Here is a 22,391-nt window from a genome sequence, read left to right on the forward strand (position 1 = left end):
GAGATTCTTTCATCAAAGGTTTCCTTCAAAATCGATTTAAAAAAGTTGACTTTTATTATAGGTTTCATTCAATTACGAAATATGAAGTTATGGATTGAGTTGTTAATGAATTATTAGGGTTATATTGGGTATATTAACATGCAGTTCAACTTGTTTATGATAATTGTTGATGGTTTGTTCAAATTGATGAACATGATCCTCTATCCCTAACCCTAGGTAGTGATTTTGACCTATGTTGTATGGTGATCATTCAATTTAGTTGGTTGTTAATTAGATTATTATGCTATGATGATATTATGTTTAAATTAAAATGAATTATAGGATTATAATGCTAGTTCTTCAGATGTGATTGAGGTTATGAATTATAATGTTAATTTATCCAATGTATCTTCTCTCAATTTGTGATCTAAAGGTGAATTGTGTTATAGAGATGCTATTGGTATTGTTATTCTCTTGATTATCCTTGTGCTATGACATTTCTCCCCATGTTGGGTTGAGTTATGAGTTGATGATAAGACCTTGATGATAGACTATGAGAAAGACTTGGTAAGTCTTAAAATCTCTATCTAACTTCCAACTATGATTGATTGTTGTTAAGATATGATATTACATTGGAGTATGCCTTGTATTAAGATTTTAGCGTGGTATTATGTTGAATTGAATGTCTTTACTATGTTGTGACGTAGTTTAAAGTGTATGTGCCATAAAGATGGTAAAAATTATCAATGTGTCTTAATATGTTATGAAATGCTAAAGTGTTAACCTCACATATATGAATTGTGATGAAAGGATTTATACTCATACAATTCTAATTGAGATATTTATGATGATGATTATACAAGGGTTAGACCCTATGGCCTAAATTTAGTTATATTGATAATTAAAGGCTTAATACATTTCAAAAAGGGACTTTCTCTTAGCACCGAGTGAACTAGATAGAGAAGTGTCCCTTCCCACTTAGGGAACGTAAAAGCACTACATTACTCTTGAGATTGGAGATCATATTGTATGGTGCATAAAGAGGGTCCCAACAAAATCTCCTATTTCTTGTACTATGTTGGCCCCATAGGAATACTAGCTAGTGGATCTACGTAGTTGCGATGTTTACATTTGATACTACATTGACAAGTAGTATGCCTTCTTTCGGTGTAGGGTTTTATGACATCGGATTCCACACTAGCTCATGTGGTCTATGTCGGTTAGGGAATGATGTTTCCAAAAGGTAAATGAATTAAAGTAATTGAAATCTAACTTCGATAACCTAAGGGGTCTAGATTAGTTTAGGTAGGGGTATGGGACTCTACCTAGACATTGCAGTAGTTAGTCTTGAAGGGAGTCTTAGCTAAAGATTCTTATATGTTTATGTAAAGATAATATATAATGTATATATATGATAACTATGTCATAATATTGACAGTATATGTTGATTAGTTCATTTATGTAGTTTCATTGGATTATAATGATAATATAAGATGAAATGCAAGTCTAAATGCCATGATATGTAAAGCTGGACATTGGTCATGTTTTCTTGTTGAGGATACTTGACTGAGTAAGGTTATGAGACTTTGCTTGGTCATTGCACTTGTTGACTTGACAAGGACTTGTGAGTAGTTCTCTTACTTATTGTGATATGTTTAACTCTTATTCATTTTTATGACATTATTTGTTAATGTAAGGGTTGTAGTAAATCATGATTCTACGTCTGTTGAAATAAGTGTTACTTATTGAGATAGTAAGCATGTTTGGTTGATTAATATTACTAATTAGACTTTGCATTAAGCCCCTAAAAGGGGTAACATGACATATTCTGATAAAAAGTCCCTTCTAGCATGTTTTGCTTGTGTGTGCATAAGATCTCATACTTAGTACATGTAGGGTACTAACCCTATTTTCTTCCCTTGCCCCAAAAATTTTAGATTCTAGTCATTGAAGATTTTGTAAGGTGATATCGTTGAAGGCTTGGTTTCTTCCTTTGATCCAAGTAGGGTAGGTCCCTAACTTTCAAGGCAAAGCCATCTTCTAGCTTTGGATTTTGTTATCAGCTTATTGTCTCTATCATTCCTTGCCTTGTTATTTGAATATTATAGTTTCGTATGACCTATACATGGTCTTGTTGGATTGATGTAAGGGTGATGCCCATATTGTGACTTTAGTTTAGATGTTATTAGACTAGAAATTTTTTGAGACTATTTCTATATTTTTATATATATGTGCAACAAAAGTAGAAGACTATGTAACCTTCCTATATGAAGGGTCTATGTATACTCGATATAGATACATATTATGTGTATGTAGAGGTATATGTAAACCTCCAAGTAGAAAAAATAAATGTTTTAAATTTTCCGCATTTTTGAACCTATGAAAGTAATGACATGAACTAAGAGGCCAGTCTTAGTCCTTCAAAAGTACGATGACTCTTGTTACGTCTAAGGGTTAAACCCAGATGTGACAAACTTGGTATCACAGCATGAGGTTTAATACCGTTGAGTTATGTCTCTCTCTCTACCATGTCTATGTAGGTTTGTATTCATAATTTTGAAGTGCGCCACACTTATGAGTAGGAACCTATATGATGCTTAGATTTCACTCTCTTTCTTGGAAATATTATATTGTGTCAATAGAGTATACTTATGTTGTGATTTTGCATCTAATCATATTGTGTGCTTCTAGGAAGCATGAACACTCGAAGGAATGCAACTCGAGGACTTGAGGAGGAAGTTGCTAATATGGGAGATTATCCCCATTATAAGCAAGTTCCTTTACTTGAGGAAAATGCAAATGTTGATCAAGCCCCGGCTACCCCTCCACCTATGACGGAGGCGGAGATGAGGTATATTCTTGCTCAAATGGACCAAGCCATGACAAACCAAGCACAAGTCGCAATTGTTCAAGCCAAAGCTATGACGGCCCAAGTCAATCAAGATGTTGCTCCTCGTCCTCATCAACAAGTTACCACTATGGCTTCCCGTCGAAGGCACTTCACTAGGATGAACCATCCTACTTTCTATGTGTCAAAGTTTGATGAAGACCCCCTAAAATTCCTTGATGAAATCTAAAAATTTCTATATTCTATGGGGGTGACTTCAAGTGAGAAGGCCGAGTTGGCCTCATATCAACTCAAAGATTTGGATCAAACTTGGAATATGCAATGGATGGACAATAGGACGTTGAGGGGTGGTCTGGTGACTAGGGAGATATTTAAGGAGGCTTGTCTTGATCGGTTCTTCCCTAGAGAGATGAAGGAGGAGAAGGTGATGGAGTTTATCAATCTTCCCCATGCATACTCTTTGGAATTTGTTAAGTTGTCCAAATATGATCCTTCTTTTTTCTCCGATCCTAGAGACAAAATGAGACATTTTGTGACGCTGGAGTCGGAGGACTTACAAGAGGAGTGACAATCGGCCATTCTACATGACAACATGAATATTTCCCATCTTATTTTCTACACAAGAAAAGTTGAGGAGGCAAGAGCTAAGAGAAAAAGTAGAGATGCTAAGAGGGCTACGTCATTTGATTGAGGCTACTCAAAGAATAGGTTAGGAATACATGATAAGCCAAAATATAAGAAGAGGGGTTCAAATCAAGTCCCTACCAAATTCCCAAGAGCTAATGGTGATAGGGTTTCTAACCCTAGATTTAAGAAGGGAAAAGGTTCTAATTCACCAAAGGAGAAGCCAACTTGTGGAAAGTGTGGTAAAAGCACTATGGTGAGTGACTTAAGGGGATGGATAATTTCTTTAGTTATGGAAAGATTTGTCACAAAACGAGAGATTGTCCAAACATGAAGAGTCAAGACAAGGGTAGTGGTCAAGCTCAAGAAAGTGGTTCTAGTGATGCTCCAAAGACGACCCGCTTCCATGCTCTACGCTCTAGGGGTGAGAAAAAGACCTCTCCCAATGTGGTGAACGGTATGTTAAAAATCTTTACTCTTGATGTGTATGCTTTACTTGATCCAGGTGCTACTTTATTCTTTATTACACCACAAGTAGCTAAAAGTTTTATGTTTTACCCAATATTTTCCCTGAGCCTTTTCTAGTGTCTTCTCCGGTGGTAGAGTCGGTTGTTGCTAAAAGAGTCTATCGAGATTGTCCTATTTCATTTCCCAATAGAGTTTCTTTTTTTGATCTAGTAGAACTCGATATGCTTGATTTTGATACTATATTGTGTATGGATTGGTTGCATGCATGTTTTGCATCCATTAATTGTAGGAAAATAGTGGTGAGGTTTAACTTCCCAAATGAACTTGTTGTTGAGTGGAAGGGGGGAAATTATATTCCTAGAGGTTGTATCATATATTGTCTAGATGTATGTAAAATGATCTCAATGGGTTGTCTCTATCACATAGTAAGAGTCCAAGATTTGGATTCTGAAATTCCTCCTATTTAGTCGGTCTCCATAGTGAATCAATTTTCGGAGGTTTTTCCTATTGACCTTCCCGGTATTCCTCCCGAATGGGAAATTGATTTTGGTATCGATTTTCTACCAGAAACAAAAAACCATTTCAATCCTTCCATATCGGATGGCTCTGGCCAAATTTAAAGAGTTGAAGGCTCAACTCAACCATTTCGTTGACAAAGGCTTTAGAAGGTCTAGTATATCTCCATGGGGTTCTTCGGTGTTATTTGTAAAAGAGAAGGATGGGTCTTTGAGAATGTGTAATTACTACCGTAAACTCAACAAGGTCACCACTAATAATAAGTACCCTCTCCCTCTGATTGCTAATTTTTTTGACCAACTCCAAGGGGAAAGTTACTTTTCAAAGATATACTTGAGGTTGGGGTATCATCAACTCAGGGTTAGAGGGGATGATGTACCGTAGACAGCCTTTCGGACTAGGTATGGCCATTATGAGTTCTTGGTCATGTCTTTCAGTCTTACTAATACTCCAGCGGCATTTATGGACCTAATGAATATAGTATTTCGAAACTACCTAGATTCGTTTGTCATTGTCTTCATTAACTATATATTGGTATACTGGAAGAATGAGAAAGATCAAATGGGTCATTTAAGGGTAGTGTTCAAATACCTTAATGAACATCAATTGTATGCCAAAAATATAATAAGTGTTAGTTTTTGTTGATATTGGTAACATTTATTGGGAACATAATTTGTAGTAAGGGAGTTGAAGTAGCCCTAAGGAAAACGGAAGTAGTGAAAAATTGGCCTAGACCATTGACTCCGACTGCTATCAGAAGATTCTTGGTTTTAGCGGGTTACTATCGCAGGTTCGTGGATGGTTTTGCATCCATTGTGTCTCCTTTGACTACTTTGACCCAAAAAAGTAAAAATATTTAGTAGGTCAGAGGCATGTGATAAGAGCTTCCAATTGTAAAAAGATAATCTTACTTACGCTCTGGTGCTTAAATTATATGAGGGTACAAAGTGTTTTATGGTGTGTTGTGATGCATTTTGAGTGGGTTTGGGGTGTATGCTTATGCAAAACTTAAAGATGATAGCTTATGCCTCAAGGCAACTAAAGGTACATGAGAGAAATTACCAAACTCACGACCTTGAATTGGCAGCCTTGGTGTTTGCTTTGAAAATTTGGTGGCATTATTTGTATGGGGTTCATGTGGATGTTTTTACCGATCATAAGAGTCTCCAACATGTGTTTACCGAAAAGGAGTTAAATCTCCGACAAAGAAGGTGGCTTGAATTGTTGAAATAGTATGATAGGAGTTTCCTTTATCACCCCAGCAAGGCTATTGTAGTTGCGGATGCCCTAAGTCGGATGACTATGGCTAGTGTATCCCATCTCTATGAAGCAAAAAAGGACCTAGCTAGGGAAGTGCATAGGTTGTCTAGGTTGTGGGTGAGGTTGGAGAGTGCTCCGGATGGGGTTGCCATAGTTCATCATAACTCCGAGTCAACGTCAGTGGTTGAAGTGAAGTCCAAACAACACCTTGATTTAGCCTTGATAGAGTTGAAAGAATCAGTTCTTGGCAAATTGAATGAACTATTTTCTCTATGGGGGGATGTGTGTTCAAGTACCAAGTGATATTATGTGTTCCCGATGTATATGGGTTGAGGGTTCGGATCTTAGAATAAACACATGAGTGAAAGTACTCAATTCATCCGGGCTCGACAGAAATATCCCATGACCTAAGGGAAATATATTGGTTTGAAGGTGTAAAAACGGACATAGCAGAATTTGTCGCATAGTGTCTGAATTGCAAACAAGTAATTGTTGAACACCTAAAGACAGGTGTCTTACTTCAAGAAATCCAAATTCCAACTTGGAAGTGGGAAGACATCAAGATGGACTTTGTAGTAGGTTTACCGCGGACCCAAAAGTCCTATGATTCCATATGGTTGGTTGTGTATCAATTGACTAAATTCTCTAGATTTATCCTTGTCAAGTCTTCATATTTGGCGGAGGATTATGACAGAATCTTCCTAGATGAGATTGTGTGCCTCCAAGGTATTCCGTTATCCATCATATCGGATTGGGGTGCGCAATTCACATCCAGATTTTGGAGGTTGTTCCAAAAAGGGTTAGGTACTACGGTTAAGTTGAGCACCGCTTTTCATCCCCTAACGGATGGTCAAGCGGAGTGTATGATACATACCCTTGAAAATATTCTTAGATCTTGCATTATTGATTTTAAAGGGAGTTGGGATAGAAATTTACTTTTAGTAGAGTTTGCCTACAACAACAGTTTTCGTTCATCCATTTTCATGGCTCCATATGAAGCATTGTATGGTAGGAGGTGTAGGTATCCTATTTTATTGTTTAAAGTGGGTGAGCCATCACTTCTTGGTCCTGAGTTGATTATAAGATTTTTGAAAAGGTTCAAATCATAAGGAAACGGTTGCAAACGGACTATTATCGGAAAAAGTCTTATACCGATAATAGGAGAAGGTATTTGGAGTTTGAACAAAATGTTAAAGTATTTAAAATTTCACCAATGAAATGGGTGGTTAGGTTTGGCAAGAAAGGAAAATTGATTCCTCATTATGTGGGTCCCTATGAAATCTTGCAAAGGGTTGGTAAGGTTGCCCATGAATGGAAACTTGCTTGTAAATTGGCTTCGAATCATCCGGTTTTTAATGTTTTTATCTTGAAAATATGTATCGGTGATCCGGAGTCTATTATTCCTATTTAGGGTCTTGGTGTCAATGATAACCTCTCTTATGAGGAGTTTCTGTTCAAATTTTGGATAGGAAAGTGAAGAAGTTAAGTAATAAAGAGGTGGTATCTGTAAAAGTTTTATAGAAAAACAATTAGTTTAGGGTTGTACTTGGGAGGCGGAGACCGATATGTAGTCTCAATATCCTCATATTTTTTATAATTATGGTTATCCATTCATTGTAATTATATAAATATGAAAATATTTGTGTTTCTTGGTTTTTGAGTGAAGTGTTGCAAAACAAATTTCATTTTTGAAAAAAAAGAGCTCACAGTAAGTTTTAAGTCACTATAGTATTGCTACAAATACATTAAATTTTTTTTCTTGCTTTGAGTTATGTTGTTCATTTTTATATGGTGAGTCTTCGTTAAATGATAAGTAGCATGTTCTTAAGTTTAACTTTGTACTAATTGACTCATGTAATATATGTTGAGCTAATATGTTTTGTGAGAAGAAAATGCCTTATGATGAAGTGTTTTGAGCCTTAGGAGTGGTAATAAAAGTTTTGATATTTTTCTTGCTGAAGAGACATGATTTATGTTAAAGGATATTGTTGATTGGTTGGGCTGCTAGTCTTGGGTCTAATACTTCAATTAAATGAGTTTTAGTGACATTCGAGGACGAATGTTACAAAGGGGGGTATAATGTAAAATCTTAAAACCCAAGACTCGTGGTAAATCCTAACAGAGGTTTCATAAAGTCTAAACACTATTTCTAAGTCCATTTTTAATGAATATAGGTCAATTAGAAGGTTTATGAACAAAAATGCCAAAAACATTCGAGAATTTGGTTTAATGAGATGCTAGTATGACTTACACTTTTTACTAACTTTTAAAAGTAAAAAATGTATGAAAATGGTTGTAAAGGTATCTAATCATTGTTTGAGTTGTTTCATGATTTAAATATCTGGGTACGACTCCCCATGGATCAACTAAGGGCCTTTAGTGAAACCCTTGCAGTTTGATGCATCACTGCCTGGTAGTGTGCATCGACGGGAAAGACGACGGTCTGTAAGTTGCTCGATAGAGAGTCGAGGAAACCATCGTTCCACACTTAGTAATATTTGTGAAGCCCCTTATTTAACTAGCTACAATTATACTCGATGAAAGGGGACGACGGGGCATAATGGGCTCGACGGGGCATCGAGGCCACCGTCATCCCATACTTAGAAAAATTGGAGAAAACCCTTGAGATCCTTTCCTTAAAGGGTTTGATTCATGTAAAAGGGTGGATTCTTCAACAAATTTTTTAGAAACATTAAGGTATGGGTTCTGTTCACCTTTGAGATCCTTTCCTCAAAAGGTTCATTCAAAATAAATTTCAAAAAGTTAAGTTTTCTTATGGGTTTCATTCAATTACGAAATTGAAGTTATGGATTGAGTTTTAATGGATTATTAGGGTTATATTGAGTAGATTTACATGCAATTAAACTTGCTTATGAAAATTGGTTATGGTTTGGTCAAATCGAAGAACATGATCCTCTATCCCTAACCCTAGGTAGTGATTTTGACCTATGATGTATGGTGATAATTCAATTGAGTTGGTTGTTGATTATATAACTATACTATAATGCTATTATGGTTAAATTAATATTAATTATAGTTTTATCATGCTACTTCTTGAGATGCTATTGATATTGTTATTCTCTTGATTATCATTGTGCTATGATTTTACTCTCCATGTTGGGTTGTGTTATGGGTTGATGGTAAAACCATGATGATAGACTATGAAGAAGACTTGGTGAGTCTTAGAATTTGTATCTTTACTTCCAATTGTGATTAATTGTTTTTAACCTATGATATTCAATTAGAGTATGCGATATATTAAGATTTTAGGGTGGTATAATATTAAATTGAAATGTCTTGACTATTTTAAGCGGTATATTAAGGTGTATGTGCTATATGGACGGTGAAAACTATCGATGTGCCTTAATATGTTATTAAAGGCTTAAAGACATTTCAAAAAGGGAGTGTAGCTTATCACCGAGTGAACTAGATAGAGAAGTGTCCCTTCCCACATAGTGAAGGTAGAAGCACTACATTACTCTTTAGATTGGAGATCATAACACATGGTGCATAAAAACGGGTCCCAGCTAAATCTCCTAGTTCTTAAATATGTTTCCACCATAGAAATACTAGCTAGTGGATCGATGTAGTTGCTATGTTTTACGTTTGGTACTACCTTGGCAAGCAGTCGCCTTCGTTCGGTGTAGGGGTTAATGACACCAGATTCCACACTAGCTCATGTTGTTTATGTCGGTTAATGAACGATGTTCCCAAAAGGTAAATGAATTAAAGGAATTGAATCTAACTTGGATAACCTTAGGGGTCTAGCTTAGTTTCGATAGGGTTATGGGACTCTACCTAGAAATTGCACTAGTTAGTCTTGAGGGGAGACTTAGGAGGAGGTTCTTATATGTTTATGTAAAGATAATATATGATGTATAAATATGATGACTATGTCATATTGTTGATACTATATGTTGATTAGTTCATTTATGAATATGCCTTGATTTATAATGATAATATAAGATGAAATGCAAGCCTAAATGCCATGATATGTAAAGTTCAAAATTAGTCTTGTTTTCTTGTTGAGGATACTTGATTGAGTAAGGATATGAGACATTGTTTGATCATTGCACTTGTTGACTTTATAAGGACTTTTAAGTAGTGGTATTTCTTATTATGATATGTATTACTCTTATTAATTCTTGTGACATTATTCGTTGATGTTAGGGTTGTAGTAAATCATGATTCTAATTATGTTTAAATAAGTGCTACTAGTTGTGATAGTAAGCATGTTTGGTTCATTAATATGACTAACTTGACATTTCATTAAGCCCATAATAATGGTAAAATGGTTTGTTTTTATAGAAAGTGTCTTTTGGCATGTTTTGATTGTTTATGTGCATAAGATCTCATACATAGTAAAAAATGTGGAGTACAAACCCCATTTTCTTCCCTTGCCTCAAACATTTTAGGTTCTGGTCGTTGAACAGTTCGTAAGGTGATAACGTTGAAGTCATGGAGTCTTCCTTTCATCCAAGTAGGGTGGATCCTCAACTTTCAAGGGAAATTCCATCTTCTAGCTTTGGATTTTTTATGAGCTTATTACTCTATCATTCCATTCCTTGTTATTTAAATGTTGTACTTCCGTATGACCTGTACATGGTCTTGTTGAATTAATGTAACGGTTATTTCCATATTGTGACCTTTGTTTAGATATTATGAGATGAGACAATTGTTGAGACTGTTTCTATATGTTTATATATATATTTAATAAAATTAGAATGCTATGTAAGCTTCCTACATGAAGGGTCTACGTATACTCTATATGAATACATACTATGTGTATGTAGAGGTCTATGCAAACCAACAAGTAGAGAAAATAAAAGTATTAAATTTTTCCACATTTTCAACCTATGAATGTAATGACATAAAGTAAGAGGCTAGTCTTTGTCCTTGAAAAGGACGATGTCACCAGTGACGTCTAGGGGGTAAACCCGGATGTGAGATTTAGAAGCGGTACTACTTGAATTTGGTTGAGGTCCAAATCCTAGGTTATCTTGGGCAGCCTTATGATTAGTGACGACTTGAGATTGAGTTGTCCTTAGTTGGGTCAACACCCTAAGAGAAACCCTTATATTTGCATTCATCATGTCCCCTTCAAAATAAGGATCTTGAGGACCTTGGGGAATTGGATGTATTTGGGGAACTTGAGATTTCTTGAGGGGGAACCACCTTATTCATATCCTCTTGGCAAACTATAGAGACTGTCTCACCACGGGGAGGGATTATGTCATAAGTTATTGCTCCATCCTCTCTTATAGCAGGTTTCCTTCTTGTATTCATGACCTATAAACACAAAAGAAGAGGTTGAGAAAATACATTTTATAGACTTCAATTCTATGGTTAGACACTAGAATAATGAAGAAATTGAATACTATCATCTTATAGCCTCCCGCTTATTGATGTGTCGTGAATCACACAAATAAACAAGACTATACTAGTCGTGGCTTGTGAGACTTTGGACCCTAATATTTTCCCAAAACATTATGCTCTGATACTATGTTTGTCACGAACCTCATGTACACCCTAGAATAAGGGAGCACTCTTGAGTCGTCACAAGGCGTACTTGAACCTTTGGGGTCTTTTACAAGCCACTTAACTATCGTTCATTACATAAGATATGAAATGTAATTGTGAATTAAAAATATTCACAATAATAATAATAATAAATATATATTTTTAATACTAAGGATAAGTCTCGTCTTCACAAGCAAACTTAAATACACAACTTAAATAGGTTAGGGACACAACCCTTTATATGGTAAGAAAATACATAATAAGTTTTATACAAGTCTTAAAACTAAACTAAAGATAAAAATACTATGTTCTCGAATATATGAGGACATACCGAGTATTGAAAGAGTAAACTTCCTAAGCTTTCCGTCTAAATTTCCACTTGCTTCCAACCTATATTTATGGAGTGTAGAAAAGTATGGGGTTAGGACAAATATTGTACTAAGAATGGCATATGCAAAAACATATCAAAGAGGACATTTTAGTTGAAATAAGGCTTTCATGACATATAATTTAAAACTTCATGATTAAAGAAGTAAAACAACATATAACTCATCATTTAGAATATCAAGTAAAACTCCCATAATTTTAGCACAAACTAAACTTTACAGTGAACTGAAGAATACTTACGGTAAACTTATTTCATTTTATCTTACAGTGAACTCATTCCCCTTGAAGTTTCCCTATCCAAAGTTATCCTAAGACTCACTAAGGTAAGACATGAACAAACAGCCCAAACAATACCTTCAATACACAACTAAGTGAGCATCAAGACTACCGACCATAGTATTTCACACGGGTCACAAAACCACACTAAATATTAAAGACACTAAATCACAAAACTTCATTTTACACTGCATAATGACCCATTCATACATTCATATAACTACCCAAAAAGAGTCCTTCCAAATGCCAACTTTTGTAGTGGATATATAGCAACCCATACAACAATCTACCCATAGTACTACACCATTAGAAGACTTAGTTAATTACATATTTTTTATGGGGATAGCTTTAACCAACATAGAACATGAGAGCTAGACATGGATTCCCGGTGTTAACCCTTACCGGATGAGGGATCCACACTTTCCTACGGTAGGGTCATTCTTCAGCTTTGACATGGATTATCCATTAGCTACTCCTATGCGGGTGCATACATAAGGGATGAGGAGATTGCTTCTAAGTTATACTTACTAATGAGGAGTACTCGTCTAAAGAGGAACATTGGGTACAACATCTGAACTCATGAAGTGTAACCACCCAATCTTCAAATCGTCTTGGTGCTAAGAATAACTCCCCCACGGAGTCTTAAACATTTATTACTTAAGGTCAAGGGATAAATATTGGAAACCACATCTCAAATCACGAAGAGTGTCCATCCTATAACCTATCTTAGAAAGCTCTTGGGAATGGTGAGGTTGCTACTAAGTACTTCCTCTCAACTAATGAAGAGTGTCCACCCCAAAATTCCCCTTCTTCTTAGCATAGGAATTGTAGCGATTGTCTAGACACTTCGTCTCTACTAAGGAAGAGTTTCCATCCTGAAATTCCCCATTCACATTCATTAACTTCATTCATTCATTCAAAGTGTTTGTGTGTGTACATGTGAGCATTCCATTCACATAATCACCATTTTCATAACATTAACATATTTACATGCTTACACGTTCATTATTCCCAATTCTCACACTATCATGCTTCTCACACTATCATGCTTCACATACACACCTAACTTTACATTAGACATAATCTCTACAAAATATGCATTTAAATATTCATAAGGCATATCAACATTAAAATCCTCACTATTACTTTACTTCACATAGTAATCCTTAAAGAACATATTCACAATGCACATATAATTACATAACCATATACTCCGAATAAACACCGCTACCGAACGCGGACAATACAACTCAAGAATCATTTCAATGAAACTAAACAAAATAGAAAAACTTACCCTTCATCCATGCTTTCACCACCTTTTATTAATAATTCACATAGACAACATAAATAGGTGTATTTGGGAAGTAGCTAAACCGAATTACAACATAAGAAACTCTATATTAACATTATCTAAACAAGAGCAACAAACCCAATTCGTAATCCAAAATAATTTAATTGGAATAAGCATGGTTTCATTGGGGTTTTGGCATTAAAATCATCAACTAACACTAAAAAAACATATTTTAATCCTTTAAATACTTTCATGCAAAATTCCATGCTTAGAGTCAATGATAGAAGAAGTTTGAGTTTTAAAACCGTTTTTGAAATCTCTTTGAAGTGGCTCCTTGAATGAAATAAAGTTCAAGGATGAACTACCATACCTCTACATGAAGAAACTCACGAAATTTGGTGAACAAATTGTCCAACACCTTGAACCCTAGACCTTCCATGAGTTCTGGCTTCAATGGAGGTTTGAGAGAGTTTTTCTTGAGAGAGGGGTTTTGATTTTTTTTTGTTGAATTAATGAGTTATAGAAGGATTTTAACGCTTAAAGCTATTTATATTTAATGTATAAACCACTTAAAATAAAATTAACTTAATCAGCATCAAAAGATAATTTATTTGGAAATTCAATTTTGGTCAGCACGCCCAAAGACCACCCCCACCTTCACGCACAGTGAAGGTGCTTCACTACCCCTTTGACGGGCCCTAGTCCTTGAGACATTGGCTTCTGTGCCTTCCCAAGTTACCAAGAAACTAAGGAAAGTTCACGACCTCCTTCACGGACCATGAACATGGAGACAGTGAGTTGCCAACCTGGGACATCCTTAGCTTTTGGGCTAAGGCTTGTCCCTTAAGGCATGGCTTCTTTTCAAACACCTCCAACCAACTTCAATTAGGTTTTTTTGCATCGAGTCTAACACGTACCTTGCTGTTTACTCGTTGAAATAATTCAAAAAACGCTTAGAAGCAGAACATACTAAATAAAATACGTACAAGCATATTGACGACTAGTCGTCAAACGTCCTTGTCATTCCTTGACGTTTGACCTCCAAACTTATCAAACTGAATTCGAACATTATAATTAGCTATTTTAATACATTATTAACTCATGAAATACTAGCAAGGATCTTGACCAACCTAGTTCATCGTGAGGGTCCTTACATCCTATGTGTGGAAAATGCCCCAACCGACGGGACATCAATCCATGCACGGGGCATAGATTGCAAGGCGTAGTTTGACACTGTCTAGGAATTGTTTTTTCTAGCCTCTTGGTCTTCCTCAAGGTTCCTTAGGGTCGTCCTAAATACCTGGACATTTCGACCATAAATACGTACATAAAGATATTAGAGTCATATCCTATAATATAAGCTACCAAAAAAAACATAAAACATGCAAAGGAACACTAGCACATACACACAACTAGTTTCCAAACGTCTTGGTCGTTCCTTGACGTTTGACTTCCAAACCTCTTAAAGTCAACTATACAAGTTGTCACACATTTATTTAAATTTTATTAAATATTTAAGTCACATGTGAGGATCTAGATACCTTAGTTAAATTTGAGGTTCTTAATAATATCCCCTACTTGGGAACATTCATGTTTGAATGACACTTGAAACATTTTAAACACTTTCGAAGACTCAGTGACCCATGTAACGAGTAACAACCTTCAACATAGTATAACACATTATTTAATGCACCAAACTAACACGGAACACATACTTCATACCATTTTACACTCAATGCAATACAAGCAAGTACAACATTCATTCGCTCACCCCTAATGCATCAAACACATAGACATTTTTCATATTCATAGGTGGACCATCCTTCTCCTAATCATGACATTATCTTTACTTTTCATTTATTGAAAGTTCAACATGCAATTTCATTCAAAGAACACATAGGCCTGTTGAACATTATCACTCAAGAGGAAAATAGGGAACTGATACTAAACGTACAGAGATTTCGAGTAACGTAGATCAAAAAGAATCTCTATCACTTATATAAAGTACCATCAAGGCCATACATAACATTTTCATGTTTAGTTATATTCAAGGAGGAAAGTAATTCTCCTTATCATACTTATATATCATCATGAATTTCATGTACAATCATTTCATAAAGGTATATTCATTTTAAGGAGAATTTCTTTACTCCTAACAAAATTATGCTCATACTTCCTTCACACCATGCACATCTCAACAATAGAATGTTATTTCACATAGCTTTCAATTTCTAGCATGACACTAGTCATAAATGACCAAAAGTATACCATAATCGTTAGTGGCATCACCGTCCTCGAAGAGGAATAAGACAAGTCTCTTAACATTCCTCATCACATATCATAGGTCAAAAGTGTGGAAAAATTTAAAACTTTTACTTATATAGTAATCAGGTTTACATAGACCTCTACATAGGATGCATACATAGGCTTCTCGCGTAGAAACAATTATAATACATAAAAATTTAGTCCAAATATTTATTTCACATTAAATCATCTAAAGAATGAAACACAAAATAGTTTTAGCATAGCCTTTGATATATTAAAATATGTCCATATAAGCTATAATGAAGTCTCAACATGAGAATGGAATAATTGTCTCCAAAACATAGACAAAACTAATAAGTGTTAATAAGTGGTTCTATCCTCGGAATTCATGACGACTCACCAATTGACTTAGGAAAGAGCCAAGTCTTGTTATTCAATGACCACTAATCTCCTCAATGGGCTGAAGCTAAAATGTTTGGGCAAAAGGGGAGAAATATGGGTTAATACAAAACACATCTACTAAGTATGGTCCCTATTCATACAAAACAGTAATGCATGAGTTAAGACACAATTTAGTCAAAACCATGCTTTCTTTAAATTTAACTCACCATGCATAAATAAGAAGCATAATAAGTGAATTCAAAATAATAACAACCCAACATGTAAATCACGCAAGGAATACTTGTGCAATGCAAAATATAGAACCCCATAATTCCATCAAAGTCTAAGTGTCACATTAAGCAACCCACATCATACTTACAGCATATTTTCATAACATGCTTATACGTCACTACTTACCCATAGTTTATTAACATAACCATAATCATAACCATACTCATAAAAAAATCTACTAGAACCATCCCTTAGGATCCAACAAGTGCAATGTGAAAGATAATTCACACCCGCCCTCATACTATGTAGTAGCCTTTAAGACAACCCTAATAAGAGTTGACATGCATACTTGTTCGTCACTTTTACATTGGGCAAAGAAGTGCAAAAACCGACATGAGACCATGTGAGCTATAGGGGATTCTATGTTCTACTCTCATATCGATAAGAGATGGTTAAAACTTGCCTAAGGTGCAACTATTCATACATAACTAACTAGGTGGATTACACTAACATATAGTCTTATGTGGGTACATAGTCAAGGGTCAAGGAGACTGTTGCTACAAAACTTGATTTACTAACGTGGAGGTTTCTATCTCATGAGCCAAAACATAATTAGAGAATCCGAACTTAATAACGTGAGGAAACCCATGTCGGCAGCTGGAATTACTAACGTGGGACCTCTATCTCATTTACATGCCCTTTCGGTGTTAAGCAATTATTCCCCTTAGTAATTATTCATACTCATTATACAAGTCAAATTAGTCTCCTTTACACCTTATGTGAACATCTTATCATAATAGCTCATAAGTATTGATAAGTGAGAACTACCCTTTCACCTTAGACACAACACAGAACTGAGTAAACCTTTCACGTCACACTTTATTATATTCATGAGAAACTAATTACAATCATCAAGATTCATATAATAACATACATACATAATTCTTGTCTATTTAAATTCCTTAGGGTTAAGGATGATGATTTTTTATCATCAATGTCACAACCACACATTAGATGTTGGAGCATTACTATCTATGTTACTCATGATTCATAATTGAATCAAAGAAGAACCAATTAGCATACCTCTTTGTCCCTTCCAAGAAAATTCATACTTCCATTACAAGGAATACAAAACCAATTATATAAACAAGGTAAATTCAAGAAGTAATTACATAATTAACCACAATGTAGTCCATCTACATATATATAATCTTCACAATTCACCAAATAAATTCATGGTTTTCATGAAATTTGGGGAAGGACATGGGTCTACGGAAAAATATCATTGGAAATAATTAAATACACAAAAATATGCATAAAGAAGTTTTATTCATCACAATTATTCACAATTTTTTGTAATTTTGTTTTTCAAAGCGGACCAATGTGTAGATGAAAAACCTAGATTTTGGATATAGAAATCATCTTTTGGAGGGACCTCTTGGGAAAAAGGAACCCAAGAGTGAAATAAATAATACCTTACATACAATAAAGCCACTAAAGTGTGTTGGAAACATGAAGTCTTGATCTTCTTCTTGGAGCTCTATTTGTCTTCAATGGAGGTTCAGAGGAAGAGAAAATTTGGGAGAGATGAGGTGATTTTCGATTTCAACTTTTCAAACTTGATTTTGGAGTTTAAATTGACCTAAAACTTACCCTATGACTTTTTGACCAATTATATTACCTAAAAGACTCCTCACTTAAATGGGTCTTTTTGTTAAGTCAAATGCTTATAATACAACTTTTACGATTCTAGGAAGTGGCTGCACGTCGCGAGATGGATTTCGCAATTTTTTTTTTCTGACATCTGCGTTGAGGCATTGTGCTTCGTGTAGGACCCGTGTTGGTAGGATGACTTCAATTATCTCTAGGATAGCTGCGCGTTGCGCAGCAGCCACCTAAATCCTGCTGCACGCAGGCTGCGTTCGCAGCCTGCTCGCTTAAGTTCGGGTCCTCCCCAAGGACCCTATCGGTGGTCCTTGGGGTGTTATTACTGTATGTTTTGACCCTCTATACTAGGTTCTAGATATTCAAAGTCTTTTTAAAAGTTTTGGAATTAATATGAAACTCCAAAACCTTCATCAAATAAAGGGATGTCAACTAGTTTAATTTAGTTAGTTTTCGGATGTCAAGGCCTTTCTTTAATGCTATAGATCCAATACATGTCAAACTAGTTATTTACACTATTTTAGGTCTAAAATCATTATTACTAAATGTATGAGTCTCCTGTATAGGTTATGGAAATTAAAGGGTGTTACAATAATTTTCGTAAACATACATCATTTATGGAAATATAGGTACACATAATAACATTGAATAGAAATACCATCACTTCTCAAGAGTGAGCCTATATTAACTCTTACCAAGTCACAGAAGTGACACATTTTTAAATGTACTCATCATTTCTTATTTATAGAAAACTCATCTTCTTATTGTCGGGCCAAAACACCCACACATTAAAAGTTAATTCAAGCATCTTCCTTATATCATCTCATGAAGCCAATCCATACTTAACATATCAAGATGCTAATATTATGAGAAACATGAATTTTATCAAAAAACAAGATTCATGCAATAAGAACCTTTCAAACCATGAATAACACAGTGTCATTTAAAACATGCTTAACATATGGAGAAAATGCAACTTATACTCATATGCAAGACTCGCATCATGAACATGCTTCTAGTTACTCTTTAGTTTCAATCTTGAGTAAGAATAAAAGGAAAATATAGGGATATCAGTACTCACATTATCATCCCCCACACAGAGTAAACCAATTTATGAGCAACTTAGCTTAACTGTAACAGAACCTTAGCTTACCAACCTTAAGAACTAAGCACATAATCCCTCTCTTGGGATCTAAGCTTACACACACAATTCTTAACATTACCCAAAATTGATTATCAACACATACAAGTTCAAGGTAACTCAAATAGGAACATTAAGGTCATTCATAACCTTACTATCTTAGCACATTATGTCACACATGGGGTTAGCCTAACCACATCATGCCCCTAAAAACCAGTTCAAGATAAGTCAAGATGAAACCTATATACTCTTCACAAAAGAAGGTTTACATCATTGAGGGTTTCCACTCCTAATCTCATATATCAAGGAACCTATTAACTCAATCATCAATCGATACTACTCAAGTACCACTATTCCTCTAAGTTCGTCAATTAAGATAACTCATAATAATCAAGTTATGTCAACTACCCAACAGCATGAGGCCTTAAGTACACCATGAATGCCTAGGGTATTTCCATATCTCATCCCATTCTACCACCAAGTCATTACAAGGTAAGTTGTCCTAATATAAGCCTACAAGGGTCATCACCTTATGTTGTTCATCTATAATCTCTAGAGAGTTCTCCCTCCAACATAGGACTTTAGAAATATTGGATTCTAGCCAATCATGCGAAGGTTAAATATAAGCACTTTCTTTCGATTACCATACTTAGAAACTAACGCAAAAGACAACTAACCACTTTAAAGTTGGTCAATATCAATTCTCCTCCTCTACTCATGATTTAAGAGGTACATACTTCCCTCTAAATCTACCTTCGAGTAAAACATAATTCCAATTTATGGAACAAAACATTTTGTTTCCTTTTTCCCACTCTTAGAATAGGTTCATATAGGGACTTATCAACTAGTCATAAGGGTTCTCCCTTTAAATAGCATATTTCACAATCACCTAACAAGGTGAGCACACTACATTTCCTTCTTAGGAGCAATCCTATACAAAAGATTCCAATCCACACAAGGATAACTATGAAGTATCACACATATATAACGACAATATTCATCTTTCTCACTATTTACCAAATTTCTTCAAAGCAATTCAAGCCTATACCGTAATATAATACTATCATTATACATAACCATACAACAACATATCATGACAAAACGAACTCCATTCATCCTTAGCAACTCTTAACAATCTAAAACCATATCATAAAATAACTTATCTAAAAATCTTATTCCTCATAGATCACCAATACCCATAAATGGGATCACCTCAAAAAATTGTAAAATCACCTTCCATTATATTAATCTAGTGACATAACCATTCTAAGCATCAAAACTCACATCTTGTCCATCAATAATTGAGACATCATCCCTTTGCAACAATCATATCTAAAATGGCAACGAACAAAAAAACATAAAAGAGATATCATATACAATGAAGTTCTATGCTACGACAGCAAAGTAGTGAAGAAAGTGAAAATCTATCGTCCTATAGCCTCTCATTGATAGATGTGTCACGACTCACACCGATGAACAAGACTCTACTAGACATGGCATTATGTGACTTTGGACCATAAAACCACCTTATATAACCTCATGATCTTATACCAAGTTTGTCATGATTGGGGAACACCCCAGAACTATAATAGCGTATTTAACCTCTCAAACGTCTTATACAAGACCATAGACATCATTCATCTCATTGTCATTGAAATTTAGCAGAAATTTTAAAATATTACATAGTATAACATTATGCTAGAACATTACTTCATATATCTAAAATATCATAAGTACATAGTTAGACTCTAAGTCTTTTTTGCCAACTTAGACTCAAGATCAAAAGACTATAATAGGGACACAACCCTTAATAATATAAAATAATATTCTAGACTATTCCATAAACTTTGAGTAACATCTTGACATGAAAATCGTTGAATCTTAAGGATCCCTTTTTGAGCTTGGGAAACATCTATCAAGCTCTTCATTGTGAGAAACACCCTCTATCCATCACCACCTATATTTTGTGTAAAATATTATGAAGAATGGTATTAGTACAATAATGCACTAAGAATGATAACTATGCAAAAAAATTCATTTAAAGAGGACATTTAGTTAGAAACCATGAATAATGTTTCTTAGTACAACTTCATGCATAGTGATACAATAAGCACAATATAGTTCACATACTTCATATAGACATGAACAATAATCATAACATCAATTTTATATCACATCTAAGGCACATTCGTCATCTTACTAGAATTATTTTCTTTTACCTTAACTTACTTACCCAAAGTAACCCTTTAGCAATACTTGGTGCAATACATAAAGAGTGTCTCATTCAACCATTCACACTCCAGTATAACCTTAAGATCACCAAGGAGAACATTAATATAACCTTCATCGATTAAATCATATGAACCTATCATGAACATAACCCTCACATAACAACTAACATACTTCATAGATAGTTATATAAGAGATTATTCCTTCATTACATTATAATCATAATTCATTTAGTTTTTAAACAATACTTAAGAAAACATGCAAGTCAATACTACTAATATAAACATAATGAAGTAATAGACAACATGACATATATAAAGAGTTCATTTCATGAACATAACAAGTAAAGCCAATAACATGCATATTAAGTAAGACCTTCTCCATATAGTCAATAAGACCAACATCATGCATATGATCATAAAAGTAGGTCTATACTACAATGTCAATCATAATAGGAATATACTTATACATATTAAACTCTTTTGGAGAATTCCCTTCTAGAGCTACTTATGCAATGTATAGGTATAGTTTAATTTCCTCACCTACACTAAGCAACATCTCTTAGGTAGTCCTAGTTATGTTTCATCATCTTACCTCCATTTTTCATTTTGCAGTAGGGAATCTTCGCCTTAAATTACATTAGTGTCACACCAAGAGAGCATACCCAGATGGGAACGGTCTCACAACATTCTTCTTCATGAGCCATATTTGGACAACTTCATGAATTTCAAGGTGCATTCCTTGACACTCATATATCCTTGACGAAGGTTGATAAACTATTCTACCTTAGCTTCAATTTTATATCTTTGGATGAATCTTTTAAGAAATGCTCTTTTGAAGATCTCCCAAGTCACTAGATAACCTTCTTAAGCCCTACTATCCATCCACATAATGTACTAAGTCTGCGCCACATCTTTAAGTAGAAAAGCGTCAAGTTAAGCATTCTCACTAGTACTCACCCCCATAGCAAACAAAATCTTATAGGCATCATCAAGGAAGTCTTGGGGGTCTTCATCAACCTTAGATCCAAAAAACATAGGAGGATTCATCCTCATAAAATCCCTCAAATGGCTAGCCATAGTGCAAGCACGCTGGTTCTCTCAAGGAACAACCTCCCTGTTAGCTTTTGCCGTATTGTCCTGAGCTTGGGTGGTGATGGCTTGGGCCATTTGAAGTAGGGCTTCCCTCACCTCACCATCCATCATTGCCAGAGGATTGATCGAAACTTGTTTGTTTACAACAGCCTGTACTTGAGGAGCATTTTGATTACTCATTCGCAATCTCATCTTTTACTCTAATCACGGATGTGC

Source organism: Solanum lycopersicum, chromosome 1, assembly GCF_036512215.1.
Source record: "Solanum lycopersicum chromosome 1, SLM_r2.1".
Taxonomy (NCBI): Eukaryota; Viridiplantae; Streptophyta; class Magnoliopsida; order Solanales; family Solanaceae; genus Solanum; species Solanum lycopersicum.